Source organism: Magnolia sinica, chromosome 15 (genome assembly GCF_029962835.1).
Source record: "Magnolia sinica isolate HGM2019 chromosome 15, MsV1, whole genome shotgun sequence".
Taxonomy (NCBI): Eukaryota; Viridiplantae; Streptophyta; class Magnoliopsida; order Magnoliales; family Magnoliaceae; genus Magnolia; species Magnolia sinica.
In genome coordinates this window covers 21,025,696-21,043,391 of record NC_080587.1, presented here as the reverse complement: position 1 = coordinate 21,043,391, position 17,696 = coordinate 21,025,696, and the positions used below count along the sequence as shown (strand labels likewise).

The following is a 17,696-nucleotide window of genomic DNA, read 5'->3' as shown; positions in this document are numbered from 1 at the left end:
TATATTTTACAGAGCTACTTTTGACTCAGTGGGGATTTTGAATCTAAGCTGCCAAACACAATAAGAGGATTTGAAATTCAAGAGTCCTGAATCCATGGGATTTCAAATCCACATTTCCAAACAGGCCCTTATTTTTTGGCCCCTTTCGGAAGGTGATTTCAGCCCCTAAAATGGGAGCAGGTGGGCCCAAGGAAGGTTTTCGTATTGGCTACTCCCCCTACCACCGGCAAATGGCTAGTGGTCGGTGCTCTGTGGGCCCCACCATGATGTATGTGTTTCATCCACCTCATCCATCTATTTTTATAGATCATTTTAAGGTATGAGACCAAAAATGAGGTATATCCAAAATCAAGTGGTCCACATTACAGGAAACAGTGTTGAATGAACGTAGACCATTAAAAACTTTCTGAGGGCCATAAAAGTTTCGACTCAAGCTGATCTTTGTTTTTCCTTCCATCGAGGTTTGTATGACATAATCAACAGATTGGATGTCAAATAAACAGTACAGTGGGGCTTAGGAGGATATATCCAATCACTATTGTTTTCCTGTAGTGTGGTCCACCTGAGATTTATATCTCTCTCAATTTTGAAATTAAGCCATAAAATTATCTATAAAAATGGAAGAACAGCATGGATGAAACACATACATCATGATGGGGCTCACAGAGCACCGATCACCAGCCACCGGGCTAGTGGCAGGGGAGTAGCCAATCCGTTTCCAGGTTTCCTAGCTTCAATGTAATTTTCTGTGACGTGGATGTGGCGCATGCGTCATGATGGCCTTACTAGGCTTTTGTTCATGAACCATGGGACGCGGATTGCGTCCTAGCGTCCGGACAGGGATTTGTGGGTCCACCATGATGTAAGTGTTTTATCCATGCCGTTAATCGTTTTTCTCAGATAATTTTAAGAAAATACTATGGAAATTAAGCAGGTCCATAGCTACAATGGATCACACCAAAAGATGCTGCAGTAATAATGACACCCACCGTTGAAACCTTTCTAAGGGCCACAATGATTTTATTTTTTTATTTTTTATTTACCATCCAACCTATTAATAAGGTCATGTAGACGTGGATAAAGTGAAAAAACAAATATCAGATTGTTCTGAAACTTCTCTAGCTTATAAGAAAATTTTAACGGTGAACATTAAATCCCTACTTTGTGGTCCACTTAAGACCTATACCTCCCTCATGTTTTTCATAATACCTTAAAATGATCTGAGAAAAAAGATTAACGGCGTGGATAAAATACTTACACCATGGTGAGCCCCACAGAGCCCTGCCCGGACGGATTACCGTATGGGCGGGGGTAGGACGCAATCCGCGTCCATGAACCATGTGTCCACGTCACCCATACCTGTCTTCATGACTGCAGTTTTGGTGGGGACAACACAGTAACGTGTTTAGGACATCTTATCCACGTGTGATACTCGTGCATGGCTATCCAGACCATCCAAATTGTGTAGCGCGTGTGGGCCGAGCGTCGCTGACCAGGCATTCCTGACCATTATAGATATTAAATGGATGGTCCAAAGTAAACTGGTGAGAAATCGAAATATAAAGAGGAATCAAATGATTACTATAATCTTGTCAAAATGTGGTTGTTGGATTGTATTCATTAGCAAGTGGGCAGAGGTTTTGATGGTCTGGATTGCTGTATAACTAGTGATTGGTGCACTTGATAATGAATCTGAGCCATCAGTTAGAGAGAAACCTTATTGATGGAATTCAGCTTAAAATTTTGCCAATTAGTAGTGTCTATCTGACTGATCATCCATTTTTGGACTGTCCATATGAGAGCAATGGTCTAGAATGAGTCAATACATTAACGGTTAGAAACAGCCAATAACTGAAAGTTTTGAACATTGGGCCATCCTTAAGGTAGCTTATTATCAATTGGACGGTCTGGATTGCTCCAGGCTTTTAGTCCAGATCATGTCTACCAGGGTTGATGTCATTTAATAGATGTTAGTCCAGCCTCTTCCGGTGCATAGGATTCCTAGATGGACCATCCCACAGCAATTATCGGCAGAAAAGTTTTCAGGCTCACATGGTTGGGCTTTTCATCTGCCTTCTTGAAATGTGCTTTTTGAAAAAGGAAATTATATACGAACATGCCCTCCTTTATTATTATTATTATTATTATTATTATTATTATTATTATTATCCTTTATTAGATACGCGGAGAATTGAAAATGATGGGGCCCACGTTGTATGTGTTTGCCATCCAACTCTTCCAGTAAATGCATCTCACCATGTTAGTCAGAAGAACCAAAAATATGAGAGATCCAATGATAAAGCAAGCAAAACCATAAATATATATACACACACTCCATTCAAAAGCATCCAAATTCAAGTGTGGCTCAGCTGATAGTTCCATAAGTCAGATTTTTGGTTCAGGCTATCATTATAGTGGGATGCACATGTTGGACGGGTTGGATGTGATACATCACCATGTAGGCTTTATAAATCTTGACTTTAATACCTTTATAAAGAAAGAAAAAATAGAAAGGTATTTTGGTAATTTCCTTCCTCAAAAAGCATCTCTATGTCATTTCTTACCCACGGGGCATTATTTATTAAAATATGAATTCCCAGAGAATTTCGTGGTAAGATTGCCTCTCTTTTTTCTTTTCTTTTTTTCTCTCAAAGGAAATGTATTTTTTTCTAACGCAGAATTCATCTTAATTTTGCATTTTACAAAATATTGCCTCCACGTAGAGTTGTACATGAGTTGATCTAAACTGAGTTTGATCCAAGTTTGGTTTGACTTGTTCATGTGACAATATCTTATGTTCAAGCATTACATGAGCCTAGCTTCGAGTATAACTCTACCATTTGAGATTCATTTGATTCAGATTACACAAGCTCTTGTAGTTGATTTGGTTTGATCCAAATATCTGAACTGGACTGAGCTAAGTTTATCTAATAGTAATTCTCATGGGCTGAAGTTGGTAAATTACCCCCATATATTTTTTCAGTAAAAAAGTGATAAAGTTGAGAATCATGGGCCCATGTCCAATTATCCAACATATGCACCCCACTATAATGATTACTTGAAGTACAAAACATCTCATCTATAGAATTTATCTATTGGGCTGTAAGTGTATTTGGAATTTTTTTGTACAGCCTATATTATTTTTTATGACGTGAAATTCATCTATTGGACAGGTTAATTGGATGTCATACGGATACCATGTGGACTTTACAATTTCTTAACTTTATTACTATTTAAAAAAGCAACAACAAGAAATGAGTGCGATTTTCTAATTCCAAACCCTCCAAATTCTGTACAGTACCCCTTTTAAATTCTTCAAGCCATTATTTCATAAAATACAAATTCCGGATGAGCGTTGTAGCAAAGATTCCTACTAAAAAGCTATGATTCCAAACAGTTAAAAAAAAAAAAGAAAAAGAATTGGAGAGTTATTTTGTAATCTGGCATAATGATGGTTGGTAAGCAGGCTGCTCAAAAGATGTTGAGATCAGTTGACCAATCTTAACCTTTGAACAGCAGGTACTTGTTTGCATAATTCAGACCGTTGGATGGTCTTATATCAAACATAAAATGAATGTCTATTAATATTCTAATTAAATAATAAACTTGTGCCATTTAGTCAACATTGACAATCCACCTTATTTTATGTCCACCATCAGTACTACAACCATATCAAATTCAAATTTTAGAATTCTCACGGCCCTGTGACTGGGGTAGGGGTACCTGTAATCGTAAGCATTCAACAGTGTTGGCCAAGGGTGCAACTTGGCCGGTCGAGGTCCATCCGAGCTTGACCCAACCTCAAGAGAACCCGAAACTCTACGCGGACCCGAACCAATTCCAACCCAACGTGCCCAATCGGGACCCAACCTAAATTCCTCTGTACTCAACCCCACCTAACCCAACGTTGGCATTTTATAAAAATCCATTTGTCAATTCGGCCCATGCGAATGTAGTACTCGACCCAACCTAACCCAACATTGGCATTAATTTATAAAAATCTCTTTGCGGCACATGCGAATGTATGTAAATGTTAGGTAAAATTATAATTATAATAAGTTCTCACTGCTTGCAATAAAGTGACAAGTGGACCGGCCCCACCATGAAGCTCCTTCAATGACATCGAAAATTGTTCGTAACTGTTTAGCGAGTTGAGCTCGAAATTTCTTAAATTGTCGATGTCATCGAATTGGCTTCGATGTCATCGAAGTCTGTTCTGGAATTATTTCAGGACTTTGTCTTTCTAACCCCAGAATTTCAGAATATGATTTTTCTAGTCAATTTTTAGGATTTTTTTTTTCTTCACTTCAAATATTTTATTTTCTTCATTCCTTACTTGGTTTCATTAGATCTTTAGCATGTGAAATTTTCATTAATAACTTCAAAATCTTCAATTCGTCATTATCTTCTTTTGAGCTCTAAATCTATTATTTTAAATGCATATTTATCATAGTCTTCTGAATTACATCGCATGACAAAAACGTATATAATTAAATCAAATTAACACTTAAATGTTGAAAGGTTAAATATGCAATATTTGAGCCACAACATTATGACTCTATTATTTGAATGGACAATGCAAACACTCCTAATGATGTTTTAATATCCTGTAATGCTTGTAATGTATTTTGATTAAATTGCTCTCGATTTTGAATAAACCTGTGAACTGTATCTTCTTGCGGTCTTTTTTAATTTAATGGATTGACGCTTGAAGGAAAAGCTCATTAAAGATTTCTCTCTGTATTGGCCGTTTGTTCATTCCTCCAACTGAAGTACGGATGATTCCTCCATTTAGAATTGTACGTATTTGAGATGGGGGCACTGAACAACCTTTGATAATTATTCACGACATTAGATTGCTCGTGTAAAAACTCTTGAAATACAGGAATTGAGAGACATTCCTATGTCAAGTATATGTTACTAGGACAAATATCAGAAAAAATTTTAGCAGTCTCATCGGGTTTGACCGTTTCTACTCTCTTTAGTTCCATGGCCTCTACTTTTCTTGTAAGATTAGCCACCTTAGCATTCACATTATTTTCCTCCTTCAAGATGTATATTCCTCCATTCTCTGTAGATTGAGTCAGTATCAGATTATTGGGCTTAGATGTGGTGTCTCATGATTGCGCGTTTTAAGTGAGTATATCAAAATTATCCTACACATCATCGGGATCCTTGTTTATAAATTCTCCATTGCATATCATCTCCATGAATTGGTGCATGGAGGAAGTCAATCCATCATAGAAAAAGCTTATTATTCGCCAAGTTTCATAACCATGACGTGGTCAAGAGTTTAAAAGATCCTTGAATTTCTCCCAACATTGGAAGGTCTCTTCCTCCTTCTGGGAAAAATTCATGATTGCCCTCCTTAGGGTATTCATTTTATGAACCGGAAAGAACTTTTTTAGGAACTCCTAGGTCATTTCAGCTCAAGTCCTAATAGATCTCGGTCTCAAAGAGTGAAGCGAAGACTTAGATTTCTCCTCGAAAGAGAAAGGAAACAACTTTAATTTTAATCCTTAGATACTTTATGAAAGTGTAGGGTGGCTAATATCTCATCAAATTCTTTTAGATGTAAATATGGGCTCTCAAAATCTAGTCCATGAAACTTTGGGAGTAGTTGGATCACTCCAGGTTTGAAATCCATGTTTCCTGCATTGTGTAGAAACATCATGCATAAAGGTGTACTTACCCTCGTTGGTTGTAAGTAATCTCGCAAAGTTCCAGACAGAGGAGCATTATTTACATCATTCTCATCTTGTTGCTCTTTAGCGGGATGGTGAGGTTGATTCTCAACCATAATTTTTGTTAACTCAAAAGATCTTAAGGTGTGTCTAATCCGATGATAGATAGGCAAACCTTCGACTAATCTTCCTTCACTTAAGAGACGTAAAGTGTTTTCATGTATTCACTTGGGCATGAAACACTCTCAATCCCAAGTCTAATCTATAACCTACTTGAAAAAAAAAAAACTACAAAAAAATAAGAAATCTGAAATACTATAGTAGAAAGAGATTGGAAGGATATTACCGATTTGATTATTCTATATTAGATTCAACAAAACAAAAAACCAAGGTTAGTATCTAATAATTTAGAAAAACCTAATCTGAAAATACATAAAGGAAATTTAACCTAATCCTAACCTAATTCCAATATTAAAGTATTTCAAAGAAAAACAACCGAAGTCCCCAGTAACGGCGCCAAAAACTTGTTATGATAACCCCAAGTGCAGGGTTACGATGTAGTAATAACTCGGTAAGACTAAGATCGTACTCACAGGGACTCGCTATTTATGCGATTTCTATAATATGTTGAAATTAGAACTAGAATCTAAACTAACTAATAAATTTTGGAAAAAATAAATCAATCGTGAAAGAAATTATCATAGATAAAGTACTAGAGCACCAAGGATCCAATTATAGCTTCCTTAATATTACTTTACTTGATTCAATTAGATCACACAACTGGAATTGAAATCCTATCCTATCCAACCGGATAATGAAGCAATTAAAACATAACCATGAACTTCAAAACATATCTAAACTTCATTGAATTGGTTCCCTCATAAAACATCTGTAACTTAATAGTAGTATATTTAAAGCATCTATCATGCCAAGAGTCAATGATAGATCAATGGATTCTACAGATTAATCCCTTATAAAATAAGTAAGAAAATATCCATAGCCTCCCTAAGCATCCAATGTGCCCAAAGTCGATAATTGATCAAAGTAAACTAAAAAATACTTCTTCATTCAAACCAAATATCAATGAATTGTTCAACATGTAAATCAAATAACTTGAATCAAAGTAAAATAAATATTAAGAAGAGCTACAAGCTTCACCTCTTACCTCTAGCTAAGAGATTAGCAATCATAGACATGATTGAACTAAAACACAAACAGAAAAGCATAAATACTGACTAGAACTGAAAGATTAAAGAGGAGGGATGACTCCTTGAAGCTCTACAACTCCTTCTTATTCTCCTTCTACCCTAATTCATGTTTAGAAACTCCTAAAACATTCCTTTATATAGGCTTGATTGGGATCGAACTTGACTTTAATGGCATCGAACACTTCTTCGATAACATCGAAGAATGCACAAATATATCCAGTAACAAAATCAAATTTTCTGAATTTTTACAATGGGATCGAGGTGGCTTCGATGGCATTGTCACTTACTTCGATGTCATCGAAAGTGTCATAAATTGCATCGAATGGTCAATTTCTGCACTTTCAATTTTCTGCACTTCAAGTCTTCAATTTTCTTCCTTCTTCACTTGGTTTCCTTAGATCTTGGATTCTTAAATCCTTCAATCTTGTCCTCCATAAATCCAATCATATACTTAGTAATTCTTTGAGCATTAAATCATTACTTTAAACACTATTTTCTCATTGGCTCTCAAAATAACCTCGCAAGAGAAAACATGTGTAATTAGATCAATTACGAACATTCATGTTTATAAAACAATGCATAACAAGGGAAAAACATAAAATATTTCACACTCAACATGCAACAAAGGGGTGTACAAACAGTGCACTGGCCCTTAATAGTCAATCAAACATGATTCCTAGGCCTTTAACAGTCAGCCAAGCACCCAATTATAACCTAACAATTTTAGTACTTTCTCATCAACATAATAACCAATAAACTAAATAGTGGTTCGTCACCATCGAAACCCAAAAATTTCATGATATGTATGATTAGACAAGTATTTATTATTCCAAGTTCAAACAATAAATTTGGTGAAGCTAGGATACCGTTATTATATCATAAGTCGCTAACTCGGATCACATGGTTCATCACCCAATAGTCTAAAATTATACAATCAAACCATGGTATGGGCTCATAACCCAAGGGCAATCACAATTAAGGTAAGTGCTCGCCAGCCAACACAAATCAAGGTGAAAATGGCTTGTCACCCAATTCTGATAATAGCATGATAGGCCCGTTATCGATATCACCAACAACTAAATATCCTAATGTGATATAGCAGATCACCTCTGTTAGTACTCAAAGGATATTATGGGGGCACCACCCCAACATAGGTTGACACCTTTGACATGGTGTCCCATACCATCATGCTCAGCTCATGAGTTTTTGTAGGATTGTAACACACTAACAGTTATAAATTCACTAAATTCATTGATAACAGTGGTATCCTAGATTTCTTTGAATCTTATACAATCATTAAGCATAAGAATGATCGGTTCCTACATTGGACTGATCCGATCGACTTTGAAAAATCCCAGGAAAAATCGATATTATGTGTAAAGCATCCCGTATAGTTCCAACTGTTGTTGATTGTCCATGATCAACCTCGGTCGATTGCATAAGTCTGGGATAGCCAACCCAAAGCGGGCTATCCACTTATGCGATTTACATGACTCGATCCACCACAAGAAGAATTCATATTTTCAATACATAATCATAATTACAGAACAACTCAATACTACAATGGGGTATATCAATTAATCATATCCATGAATTATTACAATCCAATGTATATTAACACAATGTCAAATATATATCGATAATCACATATTAATACCCCACCAAGGTATGTCAATAGAACACAAGTACGAACCATTTCAATTCAATGTATATTAATATAAACTAATGTGCATCAATAACACTTATTGAATGGCATATTAGGGTTACAATAATAGGAATTTCACTTTGATCAATCATTTTATCAAACATATTGGCTATTAACTACATGTAATATTATGGATACAATAATAAAATAATTCAAGCACAAAAAGCATATGAAATCTTATAATCAACCAAAAATTATTATCTAACACTATTAAGGGTTGATAAAAAGAAAACATAAAAGAATGGTCTACACCTTAGAAGAGGATTATGTAATCTAATCGCACCAGTGTTAGGATTTTTGGAGAAAATCACCAACTCCTAAATCAAAACCTATGGAACCTCATTAACAATTAGAAATTTACGATTAGTTGTAAAATTGGAAGATTGGATGTCATTCTTATTGCTGGGGCAAAAAAAAAATCAAATCCATAGGAGATGACCCTGTTGCGCGACCACACAAAAGGGGTGTGTTGCGTGGCCACACAACATAGAGAGATGTTTTTGCACAACATAAACAAGCCAGGAAGGTTATTTTGGGGCGAAATGCCAAGATCAATGGATACCAGTCTGTTGCGTGCTCGGGCAACAGGGCATGTTGTGAGGATTTGAGGGCTCACATGTGTGAAGGCCTATAAATACCCCCCTCCCCTCTTCATTTGTATCATCAGAGAAGTCGGAGAAGATCAGGAGCTCTCAAAGTCAGAAGCTTCAAAATTCAGGTATCCCTCATGAGTTTGGCCTATTGCATGCCCACACAATAAGGGTTGCGTCGCGCACTCGTGCAACAAAGGCTACATTGCGCACCCATGCAACAAGGGCTCCAATAGCCCATGTGTTCTACGATTTTGTGGATTTTTCCACGAGTTGATCTTTGAGGCATATATTCTTTGAATATTAGTGCAAAGCGAAGGTTTCGTCCCGCACAACTCCCTTGTCATTGTGACGGATGTCATATATGCCGGAATGCTGTCAGAATTGTTCACAACCCCAAGTGTAGAGTTGCGATGTAGTAATAACTCATGAGAACGAGATCGAATCCACAAAGACTAAACTTATATGTATTCTAAAAAGAATTAGAACTAAAACTAGAAGAAGATCTAAATATAAATTTTGGAAGAAAAGAGAATAATTGTGAATATGTTTAAACTATTAATTAAAGGTGAGAACTAGGGTTTCAAGGATCCACTTGATTCAAGGAACACAATTGGAATTGGAGTCCTATCCTATTCAATTTGAAGATAAATCAATTTAAATCAATTCTGAACTTTTCATTGACCTAATTCTCAATAGAGGAGAATTGTGAAGATTGAAAGGGATTACATCACCCTACCATGCCCAGGAGACGATAGTGAACAACAAGATTTACCAATTTCACAATCTCAAAATATGAAAAGAAGATATCCAAAGCTATCACAACATCTATTGTAATTTGAGTCATAACAAATCATAGAAAACTGAAAATATTCCTTTAATATCAAACTAGAAATCAATGAGGTTCAATAAGAACAATAATTAAAGCAAGATAATCATCCAAACATGTTATAGGCTTCACCTCTTAACCCTAGCTAAGAGGTTTAGCCAACCGTAGACATGATTGAAACCAAATCTCTTAAACAAAGTATGAAAAAAAAACTAATGAATAAGAATAACTCTTTGGCGGCTGCTTCACCCTTTTATATGCTCCTTGAGATCTTTTCAAACCCTAGAAGATACTTTGGAGCATCCTAGGGAGTCCTATTTATAGTTGTGAAACTCTAACTTTCGCACTAAGTTGTAAAAATCTAGAAACCGCCTCAAATTTACGCACTTTGCGCAGTTTTCCAAAATATGCTTGGAGTTTAAACCGCCTCAAATTTATACACTTTGCATCGTTTCTAAAAATAGACTCTGAGTTTTAGAATATGTTTTTTGAGGACAATTTCAGGAATATGTTTGTTTGTAGGATAATTTCAGGATTCATTTTCTTCACTTAAAATCTTTGATTCTATTCTTTCCTCACTTGGTTTTCTTGAATCTTTGGTATGTGAATTCTTCATGAATGACTTTTAAATCTCCAAATCTTCATTTAATAATCTTTTGAGCATAAATCTTCCTTTTAGCATCAATTTCACCTTTAAGCTCTCGAAATCACCTCACAGATGAAAACATGCATAATTAAATCAATTAAGCACTATCATGTTTATAAAACCAAGGTATAAATAGGGAGAAATATGTAATATTTCACACTCAACACAACCCCCCCAACCAGCATTTTTTTAGTCCCGAGCAAAACATGCGTGAAGTGATCTTCAATCTTTAATGTTCATATCACTTTTAGAAAATAATCTTTTGTACAATCAAGTATAAATGAGTACAATCTAAAGAAGCGAGAGTGCAATTTTGAAAACGTAGTGCCAAATCACACGAGCAATCAATCAAAAAGTTTCTTTATCAATATTTAAGAGCATAAGTTCATATATCAAAATTTCCCAATGCACTTAGTGAATTCTCTTTACTTTCCATAACATACTACTATTTCATAATGTTAGTCATGCTCATCACTTCAAGTTTTATTGAAAAACTAAGTACTGATTCCAAACTTATCACCTTTTCCTTCTTTTTTCAATTTTTGATTTTATATCGATGGTCCCTTTTATTTATTCATTCTTTTCAGACTTTTCATTCATTTCCAGTCTTTTCATCATAAATGACCTTTTTGTCGATCTTTCTATTTTTTAACTAGTTCTTTTCATCTTTTTAAGGTGGATAAAATTCTCTAAACTTAATTCTCAATATCTCTCAATGATATACATACTAAAAATTAAAAATTCTAATACTATTCACAGAAAGCAAATTGAACGTGTCTTGTGACTTAGATTAACATGATATTCAAACTTCCTCTTAATCAATTAAATGCAAGAATTTAAAGAATAGTGTACTCAGTTAATCAAACTTCAACAAGTAAAAGTTCAATCTACATCTTATCATCATACTCAAAGCATTCTTAATTCCACAAATTATCATTTCCCAAACATGTTTTTAGCTTGAAAAATTGAAAATCTTCACAATTTTTGCTCAAAACTAAGAAAATACTTATTAGTTTACCTAATCCACACCCTCAACCTAAAACCTACATTGTCCTCAATGTAAAAGATATGAGCATGCAATGCATATGGAAAAATGAAAAGAAATGGGAAGATAATACCTGAAGAAGGAGAATTGAAGCTTTTCCAAACTTCTTAACATGTAAATGGGTTAGTATAAAGACTAAACAAATTGAAATCAAACTATCCTAATCCTAAATTCTATGAAAGCAATAGACCTAACTACACCTCTATTAGACTAGGAGGTCAATCCTGGTACGCAGGATCAGTCAGAGGCATGGACATGTCCTCTGAATCAAACTTCTCAACAAATGGCTTGAGACGATGTCCATTCACTTTGAAAACATTGTCATTTGTCAGATTCTTTATCTCGACGGCCCTATGAGGATAGACATTAGTAATAGTGAAAGGGTTGGTCCAACGAGATCGAAATTTTCCTACAAAAAATGTAACCGAGAATTATATAGAAGGGTTTTTTGACCGATTACGAATGATTTCTAAAGGATGTTCCTATCATGGAACACCTTCATCCCGTCCTTGTAAATTCTTAAGTTCTTATAAGCATCGTTTCAGATTTTCTCAAGTTCATTTAGTTGGAGCTTGTGCAGAGAGCCAGTGTTGTCCAAGTTAAAGTTCAGATTTTTGATAGCCCAGTAGGCTCTATACTCCAACTCCACAGGCAAGTGAAAGACTTGCTCATAGACGAGTCTAAAGGGAGCCATTCCAATGGTGATTTTAAAAGCTGTACAGTAAGTCCATCAAGCATCGATCGAACAGATTGACCAATCTTTATGGTCAAGGCTAACTATTTTTTCTAGAATTTGTTTAATTTTCCTGTTGAAAATCTCAACTTGCCCGATTGTCTGTGGGTGGTATGGAGTGCTCACTTTATGAGAGATGTTATATTTCTTCATTAAGTTCTCAAATGGCCTATTACAAAAGTGTGATCCTCCATCACTAATGATGGCCCGAGACGTTCCGAACTGGGAAAGGATATTTTCTTTTAAGAATCGAATGACCGTTTTATGATCATTATTTTGGTACAGGATCGCTTCGACCCACTTAGTGACATACTCTATTGCTAACAAAATGTAAATATTCCCAAAGGATTGGGGGAATGGTCCCATGAAATCGATGTCCCAGCAATCAAATGCTTTAATGATAAGAATGAGATTCAGAGGCATCATATTTCGACAGGACAACCCTCCCAATATCTGACAATGCTCACAAGCTTTGTAAAACTCATGAGTATCTCTAAACATTGTGGGCTAGTAAAAGCTGCACTGTAGAATTTTAGCCGTGGTCTTTTTAACAGAAAAGTGACCACCACAGGCCTGAGAATGACAAAAGGAGATGACACTTTGATGTTCATTGTCTGGCACACATCTCCTTAGAATTTGGTCTGGCTAATATTTAAACAAATAATGGGATCATCCCAAAAAAACATGCGTACCTTGACGAAGAATTTTTTCTTATCTTGCACAGACCAATCTGTTGGCGTGAAACCTGTAGCAAGATAATTTGTAATGTTAGCAAACCAAGGTAGTTGGGAGAGTTTAAACAATTGTTCATCAGGAACATATCATTTATCAATGTCGGCTCAAGGGAATTAGGGAGGTCAAGTTGAGAAAGGTGGTTGGCCACTACGTTTTATACTCATTTTTTGTCTTGTATTTCAATATCAAATTCTTGGAGTAAGAGGATCCATTTTATCAGGTGGGGCTTGGCATCCGTCTTACAAAGAAGATACTTTAGCGTCACATGATTTGTGTAGATGATGATCTTAGATTCGATTAGGTAAGACCTAAATTTGTCCAAAGAAAACACTACTGCTAAGAGTTCCTTCTCCGTAGTAGAATAGTTCACTTAGGCAGAATTTAAAGTTCTACTTGCATAGTGAATAACATAGGGCTTCTTTTATTTTCTCTAACCTAACACCACCCCAATAGCATAATTAGATGCATCATACATAATCTTAAAAGGGATGCTCCAATCGGGTGGTTACATGATAGGTGCGGTAGTTAACATGCCATTGAGCTTAGTGAAAGCTTCTTGACATTGTTCAGTCCATTCGTATGGTACATCCTTTTGAAGTAGATTGCATAAAGGATGAGAGAGATGACTAAAGTCCTTTATGAATCGTCTATAGAATCCGGCGTGTCCTAGGAAGGATCGCACGTCATGTACGCTCTTGGGTGGAGGTAGGTTAGAGATAAGCTCAATTTTTACCTTGTCTACCTCAATTCCCTTAGACAAAATTATGTGTTCAAACATAATTCCTTTGGGAACCATGAAATGACATTTCTCCCAATTCAGAACCAAATTCTTTTCCTCGCATTACTTCAGCGCACATTTAAGATTTTTTAAACACTCGCTGAAGGATGGACCAAAGACAGAAGTTGTCTATGCATGAAGACCTCTAAATATTGCCCCACCATGTCAGAGAAAATACTCAACATGCATCGCTGAAAAGTAGCAGGGGCATTACATAATCCGAATGACATCCTTCGATAAGCAAAGGTGCCAAAGGGACATCTGAATGTTGTCTTCTTTTGATCTTCAAGGGCTATCTCTATCTGATTATAACCCGAATATCAATCAAGGAAGCAATAGTAATAGTGACCGTCTAGCCTTTCCAAAATTTGATCAATGAAGGGCAAAGGAAAGTGGTACTTCCTTGTGATGGTATTCAACTTCCTGTAATCAATGCACATTCTCCAACCAGTAGTAACTCTAGTTGGCACGAGTTCATTGTTAGCATTGGCTACGATGGTGATTCTGGACTTCTTAGGAACTACATGAGTTGGACTCACCCATTAACTGTCGGATATAGGGTATATGATACCCACATCCAACAATTTAATTACTTCAGCCTTAACCACTTCTTTCACATTTGGATTGGGTTGATGTTGTGGTTGTTGGGAGGTTTTCGCACTGTCCTTAAGATGGATGCGGTGAGTACAAATAAAAGGGTCAATTCCCTTGAGATATGCAATTGACCATCCAAGAGCTCCTTTATGCTCAATGAGAGTGAAAATTAGCACATTCTCTTATTCTTTCTCAAGGTGGGAAGAAATCACCACTGGGTATGTCTCATTTTAACCTAAGTAGACATATTTAAGATTAGCGGGCAAAAGTTTTAAGTCAATTTTCGATGCTTTGAGGCTACACGGTAGAGGCACTACATCGATTTGGGGCAATTTCTCAAATTGTGGCCTCCACTAGTTAATTTAAAGTACCGAAGTAACATCAAACAAGGCATCCATCTCCCTAATTATGTCATCATCTAAATCAAGAGAGTGGGTCAAGCATGTCTCTAGGTGTCAGAGTATAGAGTAAAAAGTGCTCTATCTTCCATGAAAGAATTAATCATGTTAATGTCGTGGGTATCATCATCATCCTCTAGCTGTTTGTTCATATTGAAAAAGATGTTGAGCTCCAATGTCATATTTCCAAAAGATAAATTCATAATTCCATTCCTACAATTAATGATAGCATTTGATGTAACAAGGAATGGGTGACCAAGAATGACAGAAATTTGAGTGCTCATATCTATGATGGGTTAAGTATCCAGGATAATAAAATCTACTGGATAGTAGAATTTATTAACTTAGACCAACACATCGTCAATCATCCCTCTCGGTACACAAACTGAGCGATCAGCAATTTGTGATGTGATCCGAGTTGGTTTTAATTCACCCAGACCCAATTGTTCGTAAACCAAGAAGGATCAAATTTACACTCGCCCCTAATTCAAGAAGTGTGTGCTTAATTCGGTGGTTCCCAATTATATAAGTGATGGTTGGGCTACCGGGATCTTTGTATTTTTGTGGCACTTCTTGCCAGAAGATGACACTCACTTTTTCTGTCAAAAAGATTTTCTTTTGCCTGTTTTGTCATCTTTTGGTCGTACATAAATCTTTCAGAAATTTGGCATACGAAGGGATTTGTTTAACGACATCCAGTAGAGGGATGTTAACCTTCACTTACTTAAGTACCTCTAGAATATCCTGAGAGTTAGAGAGAGGTTTTGGTGCAATCAACTATTGAGGGAATGGCGCAATCGGCATACTGTGAGGTTCCGATTCTAACTCATGTAGAGCATTATTAGGTCTATCATTCTCATCTATTTATGAGTCCTTAGGCTTTGCAGCCCTCACTGGGATAGATTTGTCAATTGTCCTCTCACTCCTAAGAGTGGTGATAGACTTAGCCTGCTCCATCTGTTTTGAAGAGCTTGGGTCACTAATTTCATATTGTTGTTTTGGGTTGGGGAGAGGCTGAGCTAGAAGGATCCCTTTCTCCCAAATCAAATTTTTTGTTTCAATCCCTTGTATGGCCTTTGTAAAGTCTTGAAAGGCTTGCAACATACCTTAATTAAAAATCTCTTGGTTTTGTATATATTTTAAGACCAGATCCTCTTGAGGTTTCCTTTGATTCAGAAATTGGTTAAAGATCCCTTGATGAGTAGCCGTTTTTCTGTTCCTCCAATTAAAGTTTGGATAGTTCCTCCAGCTTAAGTTATATGTATTTGAGGTGGGTCCACTGAAATGTTTTTGGTAGTTGTTTATGGCATTTGATTACTCATTCAATGTCTATCGAAAAGCAGGAATTGTTGGACAATTCTCAGTTATATGTATGTTACAAGCACAAATACCATAAACAACTTCTACAGTCTTTTTGGGTTCTACCTTCTTAAGTTCCATGGCCTCAACTTTTCTTGTGAGTTTGACCACTCTTACATTTATATCATCTTCCTCTTTTAGAATATAAATTCTTCCCCTTTCTTTGATTGAGTAGGCTTATAAGTGGTAATTCTTGAAGAGGTATCCCATGATTACACATTTTCAGCAAGTTTATCAAAATAATCCTACGCATCATCGGCTTCCTTATTCATTAATTCTCCATTACACATCATCTCCACAAATTGATGCATGGGTGAGTTCAATTCCTCATAGAAAAAGTTTGTTATACGTCATGTTTCATAGCCATGTTGTGGATATGAATTTATGAGATCCTTAAATCGCTCCTAACATTAGAAAAAGGTCTCATCCTCTTTTTGCGCAAAATTCATGATTTCTTTTCTTAAGATATTTGTTTTATGATAGGGGAAGAACTTTTTAAAGAACTCCTTGTCATCTCAGCCTATGTACCAATGGACCTTAGTCTTAAGGAATATAACCATGACTTAGCCTTGTCTTTCAAAGAGAAAGGAAATAATTTTAATCTAACTGTGTCATCAGACATGTTTGGGAAGTATAATGTAGATATGATTTCATCGAACTCTTTCATATACAAGTATAGACTTTCATATTTTAGTCTATGAAACTTAGGGAGGAGTTGAATTAACCCTGGTTTAATATCCACAGTTCCGGCATTCAATGGAAATATCATGCAAAAAGGTGTACTCACCCCCACCGGTTGTAAATAATCTCGTAGAGTACGAGGTGGGGGTGCATTACGCACTTCATTTTCATGTTGAACTTCCTCAACTGGTGGTTGAGGTTGATTTGCATTCATTACTTGAATTAACTGAGAGGATCTCAAGTGACGTTTAATCCTTTAATGGATAAGCAACCTTTCAACTAATCCTCCTTCACTTAAGAGACGTTGAGTGTTTTCACAAACCCACTTGGGCATGAAACACGCACAACCCTCAAGCACCAAACAACTAAAGCCTAGAAGAAAGAAAACTAAAGCAAATAAGAAATGTAGAAAAGAAAGAGAGAATTGGAAAGAGGTTACCGGATTGGAGTTGCTATGTTAAGATCTTACAAAATATAAAACAATGTTAGTTTCTAAAAACAATTTCAGAAAAAAATAATAACCTAAAAAAAAAAAAAGTTAACCCTAATCTTAACTTAATTCTAATACCAATTAATTCCAAAAAAAAATGTAACTATAGTCCCCGGCAGTGGCGCCAAAAAATTATTCACAACCCCAAGTGTAAAGTCGTAGTGTAGTAATAAATCGTGAGAACGAGGTCGAATCCATAGGGACTAAACTTGTACCTATTC

General features: G+C 36.0%; 1 non-coding gene across 1 annotated transcript; it reads left to right on the top strand.

Moving 5' to 3' along the window:
- The first annotated feature begins 16,664 nt into the window (after positions 1–16,664).
- On the top strand, positions 16,665–16,772 carry LOC131228291 (small nucleolar RNA R71). Its single transcript, XR_009162801.1, has one exon. It is a non-coding gene; the product is annotated as a small nucleolar RNA R71 (small nucleolar RNA).
- Positions 16,773–17,696: the final 924 nt, after the last annotated feature.